Source organism: Triturus cristatus, chromosome 1_1 (assembly GCF_964204655.1).
Source record: "Triturus cristatus chromosome 1_1, aTriCri1.1, whole genome shotgun sequence".
Classification (NCBI taxonomy): Eukaryota; Metazoa; Chordata; class Amphibia; order Caudata; family Salamandridae; genus Triturus; species Triturus cristatus.
In genome coordinates, this window is record NC_140579.1 from 731,345,233 (window position 1) to 731,362,859 (window position 17,627).

Genomic DNA, 17,627 nt, shown 5'->3' on the forward strand with positions numbered 1-17,627 from the left:
GTCTCGGGCGATATTTTAAAACCCGGGACATGTATCGGGTCTAGAGATTATCCGTTTAACAAGTACTTACTTGCACCCACTGGGGTGAACCACTCAAGAACTTCATGTATCAGCTTCTAATGGGGCAACCCGGAGGAGGAGCTAGCGGTGTGCGCTCCATTGCGGTTGTTTATATAAATGGCTCCCTTGAGCTTTGAGCTGACGAGCTCCTGGACGATGCACCTGCGTGCCTGTGCGGGCACTGAGGTCCTTGACGGTTGCTTGGCGGCCCCCTCTTCCACCCCTAACTATTTTCTCTACTGAGGAGGGAAGTTATCCCGAAACCCGAGCCATGTCTCGGGCGATATTTTAAAACCCGGTACATGTATCGGGTCTAGAGATTATCCGTTTAACAAGTACTTACTTGCACCCACTGGGGTGAACCACTCAAGAACTTAATGTACCAGCTTCCCATGGGGCAACCCGGAGGAGGAGATATCGGTGTGCGCTCCATTGCGGTTGTTTATATAAATGGCTCCCTTGAGCTTTGAGCTGACGAGCTCCTGGACGACGCACCTGCGTGCCTGTGCGGGCACTGAGGCCCTTGACGGTTGCTTGGCGGCCCTCTCTTCCACCCCTAACTATTTTCTCTACTGAGGAGGGAAGTTATCCCGAAACCCGAGCCGTGTCTCGGGCGATATTTTAAAACCCAGGACATGTATCGGGTCTAGAAATTATCCGTTTAACAAGTACTTACTTGCACCCACTGGGGTGAGCCACTCAAGAACTTCATGTACCAGCTTCCCATGGGGCAACCCGGAGGAGGAGATAGCGGTGTGCGCTCCATTGCGTTTGTTTATATAAATGGCTCCCTTGAGCTTTGAGCTGACGAGCTCCTGGACGACGCACCTGCGTGCCTGTGCGGGCACTGAGGCCCTTGAAGGTTGCTTGGCGGCCCTCTCTTCCACCCCTAACTATTTTCTCTACTGAGGAGGGAAGTTATCCCGAAACCCGAGCCATGTCTCGGGCGATATTTTAAAACCCGGGACATGTATCGGGTCTAGATATTATCCGTTTAACAAGTACTTACTTGCACCCACTGGGGTGAACCACTCAAGAACTTCATGTACCATCTTCCCATGGGGCAACCCGGAGGAGGAGCTAGCGGTGTGCGCTCCATTGCGGTTGTTTATATAAATGGCTCCCTTGAGCTTTGAGCTGACGAGCTCCTGGACGACGCACCTGCATGCCTGTGCGGGCACTGAGGCCCTTGACGGTTGCTTGGCGGCCCTCTCTTCCACCCCTAACTATTTTCTCTACTGAGGAGGGAAGTTATCCCGAAACCCGAGCCATGTCTCGGGCGATATTTTAAAACCCGGGACATGTATCGGGTCTAGAGATTATCCGTTTAACAAGTACTTACTTGCACCCACTGGGGTGAACCACTCAAGAACTTCATGTACCAGCTTCCCATGGGGCAACCCGGAGGAGGAGCTAGCGGTGTGCGCTCCATTGCGGTTGTTTATATAAATGGCTCCCTTGAGCTTTGAGCTGACGAGCTCCTGGACGATGCACCTGCGTGCCTGTGCGGGCACTGAGGTCCTTGACGGTTGCTTGGCGGCCCCCTCTTCCACCCCTAACTATTTTCTCTACTGAGGAGGGAAGTTATCCCGAAACCCGAGCCATGTCTCGGGCGAAATTTTAAAACCCGGGACATGTATCGGGTCTAGAGATTATCCGTTTAACAAGTACTTACTTGCACCCACTGGGGTGAACCACTCAAGAACTTCATGTACCAGCTTCCCATGGGGCAACCCGGAGGAGGAGATAGTGGTGTGCGCTCCATTGCGGTTGTTTATATAAATGGCTCCCTTGAGCTTTGAGCTGACGAGCTCCTGGACGACGCACCTGCGTGCCTGTGCGGGCACTGAGCCCCTTGACGGTTACTTGGCGGCCCCCTCTTCCACCCCTAACTATTTTCTCTACTGAGGAGGGAAGTTATCCCGAAACCCGAGCCATGTCTCGGGTGATATTTTAAAACCCGGGACATGTATCGGGTCTAGAGATTATCCGTTTCACAAGTACTTACTTGCACCCACTGGGGTGAACCACTCAAGAACTTCATGTACCAGCTTCCCATGGGGCAACCCGGAGGAGGAGCTAGCGGTGTGCGCTCCATTGCGGTTGTTTATATAAATGGCTCCCTTGAGCTTTGAGCTGACAAGCTCCTGGACGACGCACCTGCGTGCCTGTGCGGGCACTGAGGCCCTTGACGGTTGCTTGGCGGCCCTCTCTTCCACCCCTAACTATTTTCTCTACTGAGGAGGGAAGTTATCCCGAAACCCGAGCCATGTCTCGGGCGATATTTTAAAACCCGGGACATGTATCGGGTCTAGAGATTATCCGTTTAACAAGTACTTACTTGCACCCACTGGGGTGAATCACTCAAGAACTTCATGTACCAGCTTCCCATGGGGCAACCCGGAGGAGGAGCTAGCGGTGTGCGCTCCATTGCGGTTGTTTATATAAATGGCTCCCTTGAGCTTTGAGCTGACGAGCTCCTGGACGACGCACCTGCGTGCCTGTGCGGGCACTGAGGCCCTTGACGGTTGCTTGGCGGCCCTCTCTTCCACCCCTAACTATTTTCTCTACTGAGGAGGGAAGTTATCCCGAAACCCGAGCCATGTCTCGGGCGATATTTTAAAACCCGGGACATGTATCGGGTCTAGAGATTATCCGTTTAACAAGTACTTACTTGCACCCACTGGGGTGAACCACTCAAGAACTTCATGTATCAGCTTCTAATGGGGCAACCCGGAGGAGGAGCTAGCGGTGTGCGCTCCATTGCGGTTGTTTATATAAATGGCTCCCTTGAGCTTTGAGCTGACGAGCTCCTGGACGATGCACCTGCGTGCCTGTGCGGGCACTGAGGTCCTTGACGGTTGCTTGGCGGCCCCCTCTTCCACCCCTAACTATTTTCTCTACTGAGGAGGGAAGTTATCCCGAAACCCGAGCCATGTCTCGGGCGATATTTTAAAACCCGGTACATGTATCGGGTCTAGAGATTATCCGTTTAACAAGTACTTACTTGCACCCACTGGGGTGAACCACTCAAGAACTTAATGTACCAGCTTCCCATGGGGCAACCCGGAGGAGGAGATATCGGTGTGCGCTCCATTGCGGTTGTTTATATAAATGGCTCCCTTGAGCTTTGAGCTGACGAGCTCCTGGACGACGCACCTGCGTGCCTGTGCGGGCACTGAGGCCCTTGACGGTTGCTTGGCGGCCCTCTCTTCCACCCCTAACTATTTTCTCTACTGAGGAGGGAAGTTATCCCGAAACCCGAGCCGTGTCTCGGGCGATATTTTAAAACCCAGGACATGTATCGGGTCTAGAAATTATCCGTTTAACAAGTACTTACTTGCACCCACTGGGGTGAGCCACTCAAGAACTTCATGTACCAGCTTCCCATGGGGCAACCCGGAGGAGGAGATAGCGGTGTGCGCTCCATTGCGTTTGTTTATATAAATGGCTCCCTTGAGCTTTGAGCTGACGAGCTCCTGGACGACGCACCTGCGTGCCTGTGCGGGCACTGAGGCCCTTGAAGGTTGCTTGGCGGCCCTCTCTTCCACCCCTAACTATTTTCTCTACTGAGGAGGGAAGTTATCCCGAAACCCGAGCCATGTCTCGTCCGATATATTAAAACCCGGGACATGTATCGGGTCTAGAGATTATCCGTTTAACAAGTACTTACTTGCACCCACTGGGGTGAACCACTCAAGATCTTAATGTACCAGCTTCCCATGGAGCAACCCGGAGGAGGAGCTAGCAGTGTGCGCTCCATTGCGGTTGTTTATATAAATGGCTCCCTTGAGCTGACGAGCTCCTGGACGACGCACCTGCGTGCCTGTGCGGGCACTGAGGCCCTTGATGGTTGCTTGGCGGCCCTCTCTTCCACCCCTAACTATTTTCTCTACTGAGGAGGGAAGTTATCCCGAAACCCGAGCCATGTCTCAGGCGATATTTTAAAACCTGGGACATGTATCGGGTCTAGAGATTATCCGTTTAACAAGTACTTACTTTCACCCACTGGGGTGAACCACTCAAGAACTTCATGTACCAGCTTCCCATGGGGCAACCCGGAGGAGGAGCTAGCGGTGTGCGCTCCATTGCGGTTGTTTATATAAATGGCTTCCTTGAGCTTTGAGCTGACGAGCTCCTGGAAGACTCACCTGCCTGCCTGTGCGGGCACTGAGGCCCTTGACGGTTGCTTGGCAGCCCTCTCTTCCACCCCTAACTATTTTCTCTACTGAGGAGGGAAGTTATCCCGAAACCCGAGCCATGTCTCGGGCGTTATTTTAAAACCCGGGACATGTATCGGGTCTAGAGATTATCCGTTTAACAAGTACTTACTTGCACCCACTGGGGTGAACCACTCAAGAACTTCAAGTACCAGCTTCCCATGGGGCAACCCGGAGGAGGAGCTAGCGGTGTGCGCTCCATTGCGGTTGTTTATATAAATGGCTCCCTTCAGCTTTGAGCTGACGAGCTCCTGGACGACGCACCTGCGTGCCTGTGCGGGCACTGAGGCCCTTGACGGTTGCTTGGCGGCCCTCTCTTCCACCCCTAACTATTTTCTCTACTGAGGAGGGAAGTTATCCCGAAACCCGAGCCATGTTTTGGGCGATATTTTAAAACCTGGGACATGTATCGGGTCTAGAGATTATCCGTTTAACAAGTACTTACTTGCACCGACTGGGGTGAACCACTCAAGAACTTCATGTACCAGCTTCCCATGGGGCAACCCGGAGGAGGAGCTAGCGATGTGCGCTCCATTGCGGTTGTTTATATAAATGGCTCCCTTGAGCTTTGAGCTGACGAGCTCCTGGACGACGCACCTGCGTGCCTGTGCGGGCACTGAGGCCCTTGACGGTTGCTTGGCGGCCCTCTCTTCCACCCCTAACTATTTTCTCTACTGAGGAGGGAAGTTATCCCGAAACCCGAGCCATGTCTCGGGCGATATTTTGCAACCCGGGACATGTATCGGGTCTAGAGATTATCCGTTTAACAAGTACTTACTTGCACCCACTGGGGTGAACCACTCAAGAACTACATGTACCAGCTTCCCATGGGGCAACCCGGAGGAGCTAGCGGTGTGCGCTCCATTGCGGTTGTTTATATAAATGGCTCCCTTGAGCTTTGAGCTGACGAGCTCCTGGACGCACCTGCGTTCCTGTGCGGGCACTGAGGCCCTTGACGGTTGCTTGGCAGCCCTCTCTTCCACCCCTAACTATTTTCTCTACTGAGCAGGGAAGTTATCCCGAAACCCGAGCCATGTCTCGGGCGATATTTTAAAACCCTGGACATGTATCGGGTCTAGAGATTATCCGTTTAACAAGTACTTACTTGCACCCACTGGGGTGAACCACTCAAGAACTTCATGTACCAGCTTCCCATGGGGCAACCCGGAGGAGGAGCTAGCGGTGTGCGCTCCATTGCGGTTGTTTATATAAAAGGCTCCCTTGAGCTTTGAGCTGACGAGCTCCTGGACGACGCACCTGCGTTCCTGTGCGGGCACTGAGGCCCTTCACGGTTGCTTGGCGGCCCTCTCTTCCACCCCTAACTATTTTCTCTACTGAGGAGGGAAGTTATCCCGAAACCCGAGCCATGTCTCGGGCGATATTCTAAAACCCGGGACATGTATCGGGTCTAGAGATTATCCGTTTAACAAGTACTTACTTGCACCCACTGGGGTGAACCACTCAAGAACTTCATGTACTAGCTTCCCATGGGGCAACCCGGAGGAGGAGCTAGCAGTGTGCGCTCCATTGCGGTTGTTTATATAAATGGCTCCCTTGAGCTGACGAGCTCCTGGACGACGCACCTGCGTGCCTGTGCGGGCACTGAGGCCCTTGACTTTTGCTTGGCGGCCCTCTCTTCCACCCCTAACTATTTTCTCTAGTGAGGAGGGAAGTTATCCCGAAACCCGAGCCATGTCTCGGGCGATATTTTAAAACCCGGGACATGTATCGGGTCTAGAGATTATCCGTTTAACAAGTACTTACTTGCACCCACTGGGGTGAACCACTCAAGAACTTCATGTACCAGCTTCCCATGGGGCAACCCGGAGGAGGAGCTAGCGGTGTGCGCTCCATTGCGATTGTTTATATAAATGGCTCCCTTGAGCTTTGAGCTGACAAGCTCCTGGACGATGCACCTGCGTGCCTGTGCGGGCACTGAGGCCCTTGACGGTTGCTTGGCGGCCCTCTCTTCCACCCCTAACTATTTTCTCTACTGAGGAGGGAAGTTATCCCGAAACCCGAGCCATGTCTCGGGCGATATTTTTAAAACCCGGGACATGTATCGGGTCTAGAGATTATCCGTTTAACAAGTACTTACTTGCACCCACTGGGGTGAACCACTCAAGAACTTCATGTACCAGCTTCCCATGGGGCAACCCGGAGGAGGAGCTAGCGGCGTGCGCTCCATTGCGGTTGTTTATATAAATGGCTCCCTTGAGCTTTGAGCTGACGAGCTCCTGGACGACGCACCTGCGTGCCTGTGCGGGCACTGAGGCCCTTCACGGTTGCTTGGCGGCCCTCTCTTCCACCCCTAGCTATTTTCTCTACTGAGGAGGGAAGTTATCCCGAAATCCGAGCCATGTCTCGGGCGATATTTTAAAACCCGGGACATGTATCTGGTCTAGAGATTATCCGTTTAACAAGTACTTACTTGCACCCACTGGGGTGAACCACTCAAGAACTTCATGTACCAGCTTCCCATGGGGCAACCCGGAGGAGGAGCTAGCGGTGTGCGCTCCATTACGGTTGTTTATATAAATGGCTCCCTTGAGCTTTGAGCTGACGAGTTCCTGGACGACGCACCTGCGTGCCTGTGCGGGCACTGAGGCCCTTGACGGTTGCTTGGCGGCCCTCTCTTCCACCCCTAACTATTTTCTCTACTGAAGAGGGAAGTTATCCCGAAACCCGAGCCATGTCTCGGGCGATATTTTAAAACCCGGGACATGTATCGGGTCTAGAGATTATCCGTTTAACAAGTACTTACTTGCACCCACTGGGGTGAACCACTCAAGAACTTCATGTACCAGCTTCCCATGGGGCAACCCGAAGGATGAGCTAGCGGTGTGCGCTCCATTGCGGTTGTTTATATAAATGGCTCCCTTGAGCTTTGAGCTGACGAGCTCCTGGACGACGCACCTGCGTGCCTGTGCGGGCACTGAGGCCCTTGACGGTTGCTTGGCGGCCCTCTCTTCCACCCCTAACTATTTTCTCTACTGAGGAGGGAAGTTATCCCGAAACCCGAGCCATGTCTCGGGCGATATATTAAAACCCGGGACATGTATCGGGTCTAGAGATTATCCGTTTAACAAGTACTTACTTGCACCCACTGGGGTGAACCACTCAAGATCTTAATGTACCAGCTTCCCATGGAGCAACCCGGAGGAGGAGCTAGCAGTGTGCGCTCCATTGCGGTTGTTTATATAAATGGCTCCCTTGAGCTGACGAGCTCCTGGACGACGCACCTGCGTTCCTGTGCGGGCACTGAGGCCCTTGATGGTTGCTTGGCGGCCCTCTCTTCCACCCCTAACTATTTTCTCTACTGAGGAGGGAAGTTATCCCGAAACCCGAGCCATGTCTCAGGCGATATTTTAAAACCTGGGACATGTATCGGGTCTAGAGATTATCCGTTTAACAAGTACTTACTTTCACCCACTGGGGTGAACCACTCAAGAACTTCATGTACCAGCTTCCCATGGGGCAACCCGGAGGAGGAGCTAGCGGTGTGCGCTCCATTGCGGTTGTTTATATAAATGGCTTCCTTGAGCTTTGAGCTGACGAGCTCCTGGAAGACTCACCTGCCTGCCTGTGCGGGCACTGAGGCCCTTGACGGTTGCTTGGCAGCCCTCTCTTCCACCCCTAACTATTTTCTCTACTGAGGAGGGAAGTTATCCCGAAACCCGAGCCATGTCTCGGGCGTTATTTTAAAACCCGGGACATGTATCGGGTCTAGAGATTATCCGTTTAACAAGTACTTACTTGCACCCACTGGGGTGAACCACTCAAGAACTTCAAGTACCAGCTTCCCATGGGGCAACCCGGAGGAGGAGCTAGCGGTGTGCGCTCCATTGCGGTTGTTTATATAAATGGCTCCCTTCAGCTTTGAGCTGACGAGCTCCTGGACGACGCACCTGCGTGCCTGTGCGGGCACTGAGGCCCTTGACGGTTGCTTGGCGGCCCTCTCTTCCACCCCTAACTATTTTCTCTACTGAGGAGGGAAGTTATCCCGAAACCCGAGCCATGTTTTGGGCGATATTTTAAAACCTGGGACATGTATCGGGTCTAGAGATTATCCGTTTAACAAGTACTTACTTGCACCGACTGGGGTGAACCACTCAAGAACTTCATGTACCAGCTTCCCATGGGGCAACCCGGAGGAGGAGCTAGCGATGTGCGCTCCATTGCGGTTGTTTATATAAATGGCTCCCTTGAGCTTTGAGCTGACGAGCTCCTGGACGACGCACCTGCGTGCCTGTGCAGGCACTGAGGCCCTTGACGGTTGCTTGGCGGCCCTCTCGTCCACCCCTAACTATTTTCTCTACTGAGGAGGGAAGTTATCCCGAAACCCGAGCCATGTCTCGGGCGATATTTTGCAACCCGGGACATGTATCGGGTCTAGAGATTATCCGTTTAACAAGTACTTACTTGCACCCACTGGGGTGAACCACTCAAGAACTACATGTACCAGCTTCCCATGGGGCAACCCGGAGGAGCTAGCGGTGTGCGCTCCATTGCGGTTGTTTATATAAATGGCTCCCTTCAGCTTTGAGCTGACGAGCTCCTGGACGACGCACCTGCGTGCCTGTGCGGGCACTGAGGCCCTTGACGGTTGCTTGGCGGCCCTCTCTTCCACCCCTAACTATTTTCTCTACTGAGCAGGGAAGTTATCCCGAAACCCGAGCCATGTCTCGGGCGATATTTTAAAACCCGGGACATGTATCGGGTCTAGAGATTATCCGTTTAACAAGTACTTACTTGCACCCACTGGGGTGAACCACTCAAGAACGTCATGTACCAGCTTCCCTTTGGGGCAACCCGGAGGAGGAGCTAGCGGTGTGCGCTCCATTGCGGTTGTTGATATAAATGGCTCCCTTGAGCTTTGAGCTGACGAGCTCCTGGACGACGCACCTGCATGCCTGTGCGGGCACTGAGGCCCTTGACGGTTGCTTGGCGGCCCTCTCTTCCACCCCTAACTATTTTCTCTACTGAAGAGGGAAGTTATCCCGAAACCCGAGCCATGTCTCGGGCGATATTTTAAAACCCGGGACATGTATCGGGTCTAGAGATTATCCGTTTAACAAGTACTTACTTGCACCCACTGGGGTGAACCACTCAATAACTTCATGTACCAGCTTCCCATGGGGCAACCCGGAGGAGGAGCTAGCGGTGTTTGCTCAATTGCGGTTGTTTATATAAATGGCTCCCTTGAGCTTTGAGCTGACGAGCTCCTGGACGCACCTGCGTTCCTGTGCGGGCACTGAGGCCCTTGACGGTTGCTTGGCAGCCCTCTCTTCCACCCCTAACTATTTTCTCTACTGAGGAGGGAAGTTATCCCGAAACCCGAGCCATGTCTCGGGCGATATTTTAAAACCCGGGACATGTATCGGGTCTAGATATTATCCGTTTAACAAGTACTTACTTGCACCCACTGGGGTGAACCACTCAAGAACTTCATGTACCAGCTTCCCATGGGGCAACCCGGAGGAGGAGCTAGCGGTGTGCGCTCCATTGCGGTTGTTTATATAAATGGCTCCCTTGAGCTTTGAGCTGACGAGCTCCTGGACGACGCACCTGCGTGCCTGTGCGGGCACTGAGGCCCTTGACGGTTGCTTGGCGGCCCTCTCTTCCACCCCTAACTATTTTCTCTACTGAGGAGGGAAGTTATCCCGAAACCCGAGCCATGTCTCGGGCGATATTTTAAAACCCGGGACATGTATCGGGTCTAGAGATTATCCGTTTAACAAGTACTTACTTGCACCCACTGGGGTGAACCACTCAAGAACTTCATGTACCAGCTTCCCATGGGGCAACCCGGAGGAGGAGCTAGCGGTGTGCGCTCCATTGCGGTTGTTTATATAAATGGCTCCCTTGAGCTTTGAGCTGACGAGCTCCTGGACGATGCACCTGCGTGCCTGTGAGGGCACTGAGGTCCTTGACGGTTGCTTGGCGGCCCCCTCTTCCACCCCTAACTATTTTCTCTACTGAGGAGGGAAGTTATCCCGACACCCGAGCCATGTCTCGGGCGAAATTTTAAAACCCGGGACATGTATCGGGTCTAGAGATTATCCGTTTAACAAGTACTTACTTGCACCCACTGGGGTGAACCACTCAAGAACTTCATGTACCAGCTTCCCATGGGGCAACCCGGAGGAGGAGATAGCGGTGTGCGCTCCATTGCGGTTGTTTATATAAATGGCTCCCTTGAGCTTTGAGCTGACGAGCTCCTGGACGACGCACCTGCGTGCCTGTGCGGGCACTGAGCCCCTTGACGGTTGCTTGGTGGCCCCCTCTTCCACCCCTAACTATTTTCTCTACTGAGGAGGGAAGTTATCCCGAAACCCGAGCCATGTCTCGGGCGATATTTTAAAACCCGGGACATGTATCGGGTCTAGAGATTATCCGTTTAACAAGTACTTACTTGCACCCACTGGGGTGAACCACTCAAGAACGTCATGTACCAGCTTCCCATGGGGCAACCCGGAGGAGGAGCTAGCGGTGTGTGCTCCATTGCGGTTGTTGATATAAATGGCTCCCTTGAGCTTTGAGCTGACGAGCTCCTGGACGACGCACCTGCGTGCCTTTGCGGGCACTGAGGCCCTTGACGGTTGCTTGGCGGCCCTCTCTTCCACCCCTAACTATTTTCTCTACTGAGGAGGGAAGTTATCCCGAAACCCGAGCCATGTCTCGGGCGATATTTTAAAACCTGGGACATGTATCGGGTTTAGAAATTATCCGTTTAACAAGTACTTACTTGCACCCACTGGGGTGAACCACTAAAGAACTTCATATACCAGCTTCCCATGGGGCAACCCTGAGGAGGAGATAGCGGTGTGCGCTCCATTGCGGTTGTTTATATAAATGGCTCCCTTGAGCTTTGAGCTGACGAGCTCCTGGACGACGCACCTGCGTGCCTGTGCGGGCACTGAGGCCCTTGACGGTTGCTTGGCGGCCCTCTCTTCCACCCCTAACTATTTTCTCTACTGAGGAGGGAAGTTATCCCGAAACCCGAGCCATGTCTCGGGCGATATTTTAAAACCCGGGACATGTATCGGGTCTAGAGATTATCCGTTTAACAAGTACTTACTTGCACCCACTGGGGTGAACCACTCAAGAACTTCATGTACCAGCTTCCCATGGGGCAACCCGGAGGAGGAGCTAGCGGTGTGCGCTCCATTGCGGTTGTTTATATAAATGGCTTCCTTGAGCTTTGAGCTGACGAGCTCCTGGACGACGCACCTGCGTGCCTCTGCGGGCACTGAGGCCCTTGACGGTTGCTTGGCGGCCCTCTCTTCCACCCCTAACTATTTTCTCTACTGAGGAGGGAAGTTATCCCAAAACCCGAGCCATGTCTCGGGCGATATTTTAAAACCCTGGACATGTATCGGGTCTAGAGATTATCCGTTTAACAAGTACTTACTTGCACCCACTGGGGTGAACCACTCAAGAACTTCATGTACCAGCTTCCCATGGGGCAACCCGGAGGAGGAGCTAGCGGTGTGCGCTCCATTGCGGTTGTTTATATAAAAGGCTCCCTTGAGCTTTGAGCTGACGAGCTCCTGGACGACGCACCTGCGTTCCTGTGCGGGCACTGAGGCCCTTCACGGTTGCTTGGCGGCCCTCTCTTCCACCCCTAACTATTTTCTCTACTGAGGAGGGAAGTTATCCCGAAACCCGAGCCATGTCTCGGGCGATATTCTAAAACCCGGGACATGTATCGGGTCTAGAGATTATCCGTTTAACAAGTACTTACTTGCACCCACTGGGGTGAACCACTCAAGAACTTCATGTACTAGCTTCCCATGGGGCAACCCGGAGGAGGAGCTAGCAGTGTGCGCTCCATTGCGGTTGTTTATATAAATGGCTCCCTTGAGCTGACGAGCTCCTGGACGACGCACCTGCGTGCCTGTGCGGGCACTGAGGCCCTTGACTTTTGCTTGGCGGCCCTCTCTTCCACCCCTAACTATTTTCTCTAGTGAGGAGGGAAGTTATCCCGAAACCCGAGCCATGTCTCGGGCGATATTTTAAAACCCGGGACATGTATCGGGTCTAGAGATTATCCGTTTAACAAGTACTTACTTGCACCCACTGGGGTGAACCACTCAAGAACTTCATGTACCAGCTTCCCATGGGGCAACCCGGAGGAGGAGCTAGCGGTGTGCGCTCCATTGCGATTGTTTATATAAATGGCTCCCTTGAGCTTTGAGCTGACGAGCTCCTGGACGATGCACCTGCGTGCCTGTGCGGGCACTGAGGCCCTTGACGGTTGCTTGGCGGCCCTCTCTTCCACCCCTAACTATTTTCTCTACTGAGGAGGGAAGTTATCCCGAAACCCGAGCCATGTCTCGGGCGATATTTTTAAAACCCGGGACATGTATCGGGTCTAGAGATTATCCGTTTAACAAGTACTTACTTGCACCCACTGGGGTGAACCACTCAAGAACTTCATGTACCAGCTTCCCATGGGGCAACCCGGAGGAGGAGCTAGCGGCGTGCGCTCCATTGCGGTTGTTTATATAAATGGCTCCCTTGAGCTTTGAGCTGACGAGCTCCTGGACGACGCACCTGCGTGCCTGTGCGGGCACTGAGGCCCTTCACGGTTGCTTGGCGGCCCTCTCTTCCACCCCTAGCTATTTTCTCTACTGAGGAGGGAAGTTATCCCGAAATCCGAGCCATGTCTCGGGCGATATTTTAAAACCCGGGACATGTATCGGGTCTAGAGATTATCCGTTTAACAAGTACTTACTTGCACCCACTGGGGTGAACCACTCAAGAACTTCATGTACCAGCTTCCCATGGGGCAACCCGGAGGAGGAGCTAGCGGTGTGCGCTCCATTACGGTTGTTTATATAAATGGCTCCCTTGAGCTTTGAGCTGACGAGCTCCTGGACGACGCACCTGCGTGCCTGTGCGGGCACTGAGGCCCTTGACGGTTGCTTGGCGGCCCTCTCTTCCACCCCTAACTATTTTCTCTACTGAAGAGGGAAGTTATCCCGAAACCCGAGCCATGTCTCGGGCGATATTTTAAAACCCGGGACATGTATCGGGTCTAGAGATTATCCGTTTAACAAGTACTTACTTGCACCCACTGGGGTGAACCACTCAAGAACTTCATGTACCAGCTTCCCATGGGGCAACCCGAAGGATGAGCTAGCGGTGTGCGCTCCATTGCGGTTGTTTATATAAATGGCTCCCTTGAGCTTTGAGCTGACGAGCTCCTGGACGACGCACCTGCGTGCCTGTGCGGGCACTGAGGCCCTTGACGGTTGCTTGGCGGCCCTCTCTTCCACCCCTAACTATTTTCTCTACTGAGGAGGGAAGTTATCCCGAAACCCGAGCCATGTCTCGGGCGATATTTTAAAACCCGGGACATGTATCGGGTCTAGAAATTATCCGTTTAACAAGTACTTACTTGCACCCACTGGGGTGAACCACTCAAGAACTTCATGTACCAGCTTCCCATGGGGCAACCCGGAGGAGGAGCTAGCGGTGTGCGCTCCATTGCGGTTGTTTATATAAATGGCTCCCTTGAGCTTTGAGCTGACGAGCTCCTGGACGACGCACCTGCGTGCCTGTGCGGGCACTGAGGCCCTTGACGGTTGCTTGGCGGCCCTCTCTTCCACCCCTAACTATTTTCTCTACTGAGGAGGGAAGTTATCCCGAAACCCGAGCCATGTCTCTGGCGATATTTTAAAACCCGGGACATGTATCGGGTCTAGAGATTATCCGTTTAACAAGTACTTACTTGCACCCATTGGGGTGAACCACTCAAGAACTTCATGTACCAGCTTCCCATGGGGCAACCCGGAGGAGGAGCTAGCGGTGTGCGCTCCATTGCGGTTGTTTATATAAATGGCTCCCTTGAGCTTTGAGCTGACGAGCTCCTGGACGACGCACCTGCGTGCCTGTGCGGGCACTGAGGCCCTTGACCGTTGCTTGGCGGCCCTCTCTTCCACCCCTAACTATTTTCTCTACTGAGGAGGGAAGTTATCCCGAAACCCGAGCCATGTCTCGGGCGATATTTTAAAACCCGGGACATGTATCTGGTCTAGAGATTATCCGTTTAACAGGTACTTACTTGCACCCACTGGGGTGAATCACTCAAGAACTTCATGTACCAGCTTCCCATGGGGCAACCCGGAGGCGGAGCTAGCGGTGTGCGCTCCATTGCGGTTGTTTATATAAATGGCTCCCTTGAGCTTTGAGCTGACGAGCTCCTGGACAACGCACCTGCGTGCCTGTGCGGGCACTGAGGCCCTTGACGGTTGCTTGGCGGCCCTCTCTTCCACCCCTAACTATTTTCTCTACTGAGGAGGGAAGTTATCCCGAAACCCGAGCCATGTCTCGGGCGATATTTTAAAACTCGGGACATGTATCGGGTCTAGAGATTATCCGTTTAACAAGTACTTACTTGCACCCACTGGGGTGAACCACTCAAGAACTTCATGTACCAGCTTCCCATGGGGCAACCCGGAGGATGAGCTAGCGGTGTGCGCTCCATTGCGGTTGTTTATATAAATGGCTCCCTTGAGCTTTGAGCTGACGAGCTCCTGGACGACGCACCTGCGTGCCTGTGCGGGCACTGAGGCCCTTGACGGTTGCTTGGCGGCCCTCTCTTCCACCCCTAACTATTTTCTCTACTGAGGAGGGAAGTTATCCCGAAACCCGAATCATGTCTCGGGCGATATTTTGCAACCCGGGACATGTATCGGGTCTAGAGATTATCCGTTTAACAAGTACTTACTTGCACCCACTGGGGTGAACCACTCAAGAACTTCATGTACCAGCTTCCCATGGGGCAACCCGGAGGAGCTAGCGGTGTGCGCTCCATTGCGGTTGTTTATATAAATGGCTCCCTTGAGTTTTGAGCTCCTGGACGACGCACCTGCGTGCCTGTGCGGGCACTGAGGCCCTTGACGGTTGCTTGGCGGCCCTCTCTTCCACCCCTAACTATTTTCTCTACTGAGGAGGGAAGTTATCCCAAAACCCGAGCCATGTCTCGGGCGATATTTTAAAACCCGGGACATGTATCGGGTCTAGAGATTATCCGTTTAACAAGTACTCACTTGCACCCACTGGGGTGAACCACTCAAGAACTTCATGTACCAGCTTCCCATGGGGCAACCCGGAGGAGGAGCTAGCGGTGTGCGCTCCATTGCGGTTGTTTATATAAATGGCTCCCTTGAGCTTTGAGCTGACGAGCTCCTGGACGACGCACCTGCGTGCCTGTGCGGGCACTGAGGCCCTTGACGGTTGCTTGGCGGCCCTCTCTTCTACCCCTAACTATTTTCTCAACTGAGGAGGGAAGTTATCCCGAAACCCGAGCCATGTCTCGGGCGATATTTTAAAACCCTGGACATGTATCGGGTCTAGAGATTATATGTTTAACAAGTACTTACTTGCACCCACTGGGGTGAACCACTCAAGAACTTCATGTACCAGCTTCCCATGGGGCAACCCGGAGGAGGAGCTAGCGGTGTGCGCTCCATTGCGGTTGTTTAGATAAATGGCTCCCTTGAGCTTTGAGCTGACGAGCTCCTGGACGACGCACCTGTGTGCCTGTGCGGGCACTGAGGCCCTTGACGGTTGCTTGGCGGCCCTCTCTTCCACCCCTAACTATTTTCTCTACTGAGGAGGGAAGTTATCCCGAAACCCGAGCCATGTCTCGGGCGATATTTTAAAACCTGGGACATGTATCGGGTCTAGAGATTATCCGTTTAACAAGTACTTACTTGCACCCACTGGGGTGAACCACTCAAGAACTTCATGTACCAGCTTCCCATGGGGCAACCCGGAGGAGGAGCTAGCGGTGTGCGCTCCATTGCGGTTGTTTATATAAATGGCTTCCTTGAGCTTTGAGCTGACGAGCTCCTGGAAGACTCACCTGCCTGCCTGTGCGGGCACTGAGGCCCTTGACGGTTGCTTGGCAGCCCTCTCTTCCACCCCTAACTATTTTCTCTACTGAGGAGGGAAGTTATCCCGAAACCCGAGCCATGTCTCGGGCGATATTTTAAAACCCGGGACATGTATCGTGTCTAGAGATTATCCGTTTAACAAGTACTTACTTGCACCCACTGGGGTGAACCACTCAAGAACTTCATGTACCAGCTTCCCATGGGGCAACCCGGAGGAGGAGCTAGCGGTGTGCGCTCCATTGCGGTTGTTTATATAAATGGCTCCCTTCAGCTTTGAGCTGACGAGCTCCTGGACGACGCACCTGCGTGCCTGTGCGGGCACTGAGGCCCTTGACGGTTGCTTGGCGGCCCTCTCTTCCACCCCTAACTATTTTCTCTACTGAGGAGGGAAGTTATCCCGAAACCCGAACCATGTCTTGGGCGATATTTTAAAACCTGGGACATGTATCGGGTCTAGAGATTATCCGTTTAACAAGTACTTACTTGCACCGACTGGGGTGAACCACTCAAGAACTTCATGTACCAGCTTCCCATGGGGCAACCCGGAGGAGGAGCTAGCGGTGTGCGCTCCATTGCGGTTGTTTATATAAATGGCTCCCTTGAGCTTTGAGCTGACGAGCTCCTGGACGACGCACCTGCGTGCCTGTGCGGGCACTGAGGCCCTTGACGGTTGCTTGGCGGCCCTCTCTTCCACCCCTAACTATTTTCTCTACTGAGGAGGGAAGTTATCCCGAAACCCGAGCCATGTCTCGGGCGATATTTTGCAACCCGGGACATGTATCGGGTCTAGAGATTATCCGTTTAACAAGTACTTACTTGCACCCACTGGGGTGAACCACTCAAGAACTTCATGTACCAGCTTCCCATGGGGCAACCCGGAGGAGCTAGCGGTGTGCGCTCCATTGCGGTTGTTTATATAAATGGCTCCCTTCAGCTTTGAGCTGACGAGCTCCTGGACGACGCACCTGCGTGCCTGTGCGGGCACTGAGGCCCTTGACGGTTGCTTGGCGGCCCTCTCTTCCACCCCTAACTATTTTCTCTACTGAGCAGGGAAGTTATCCCGAAACCCGAGCCATGTCTCGGGCGATATTTTAAAACCCGGGACATGTATCGGGTCTAGAGATTATCCGTTTAACAAGTACTTACTTGCACCCACTGGGGTGAACCACTCAAGAACGTCATGTACCAGCTTCCCTTTGGGGCAACCCGGAGGAGGAGCTAGCGGTGTGCGCTCCATTGCGGTTGTTTATATAAATGGCTCCCTTGAGCTTTGAGCTGACGAGCTCCTGGACGACGCACCTGCATGCCTGTGCGGGCACTGAGGCCCTTGACGGTTGCTTGGCGGCCCTCTCTTCCACCCCTAACTATTTTCTCTACTGAAGAGGGAAGTTATCCCGAAACCCGAGCCATGTCTCGGGCGATATTTTAAAACCCGGGA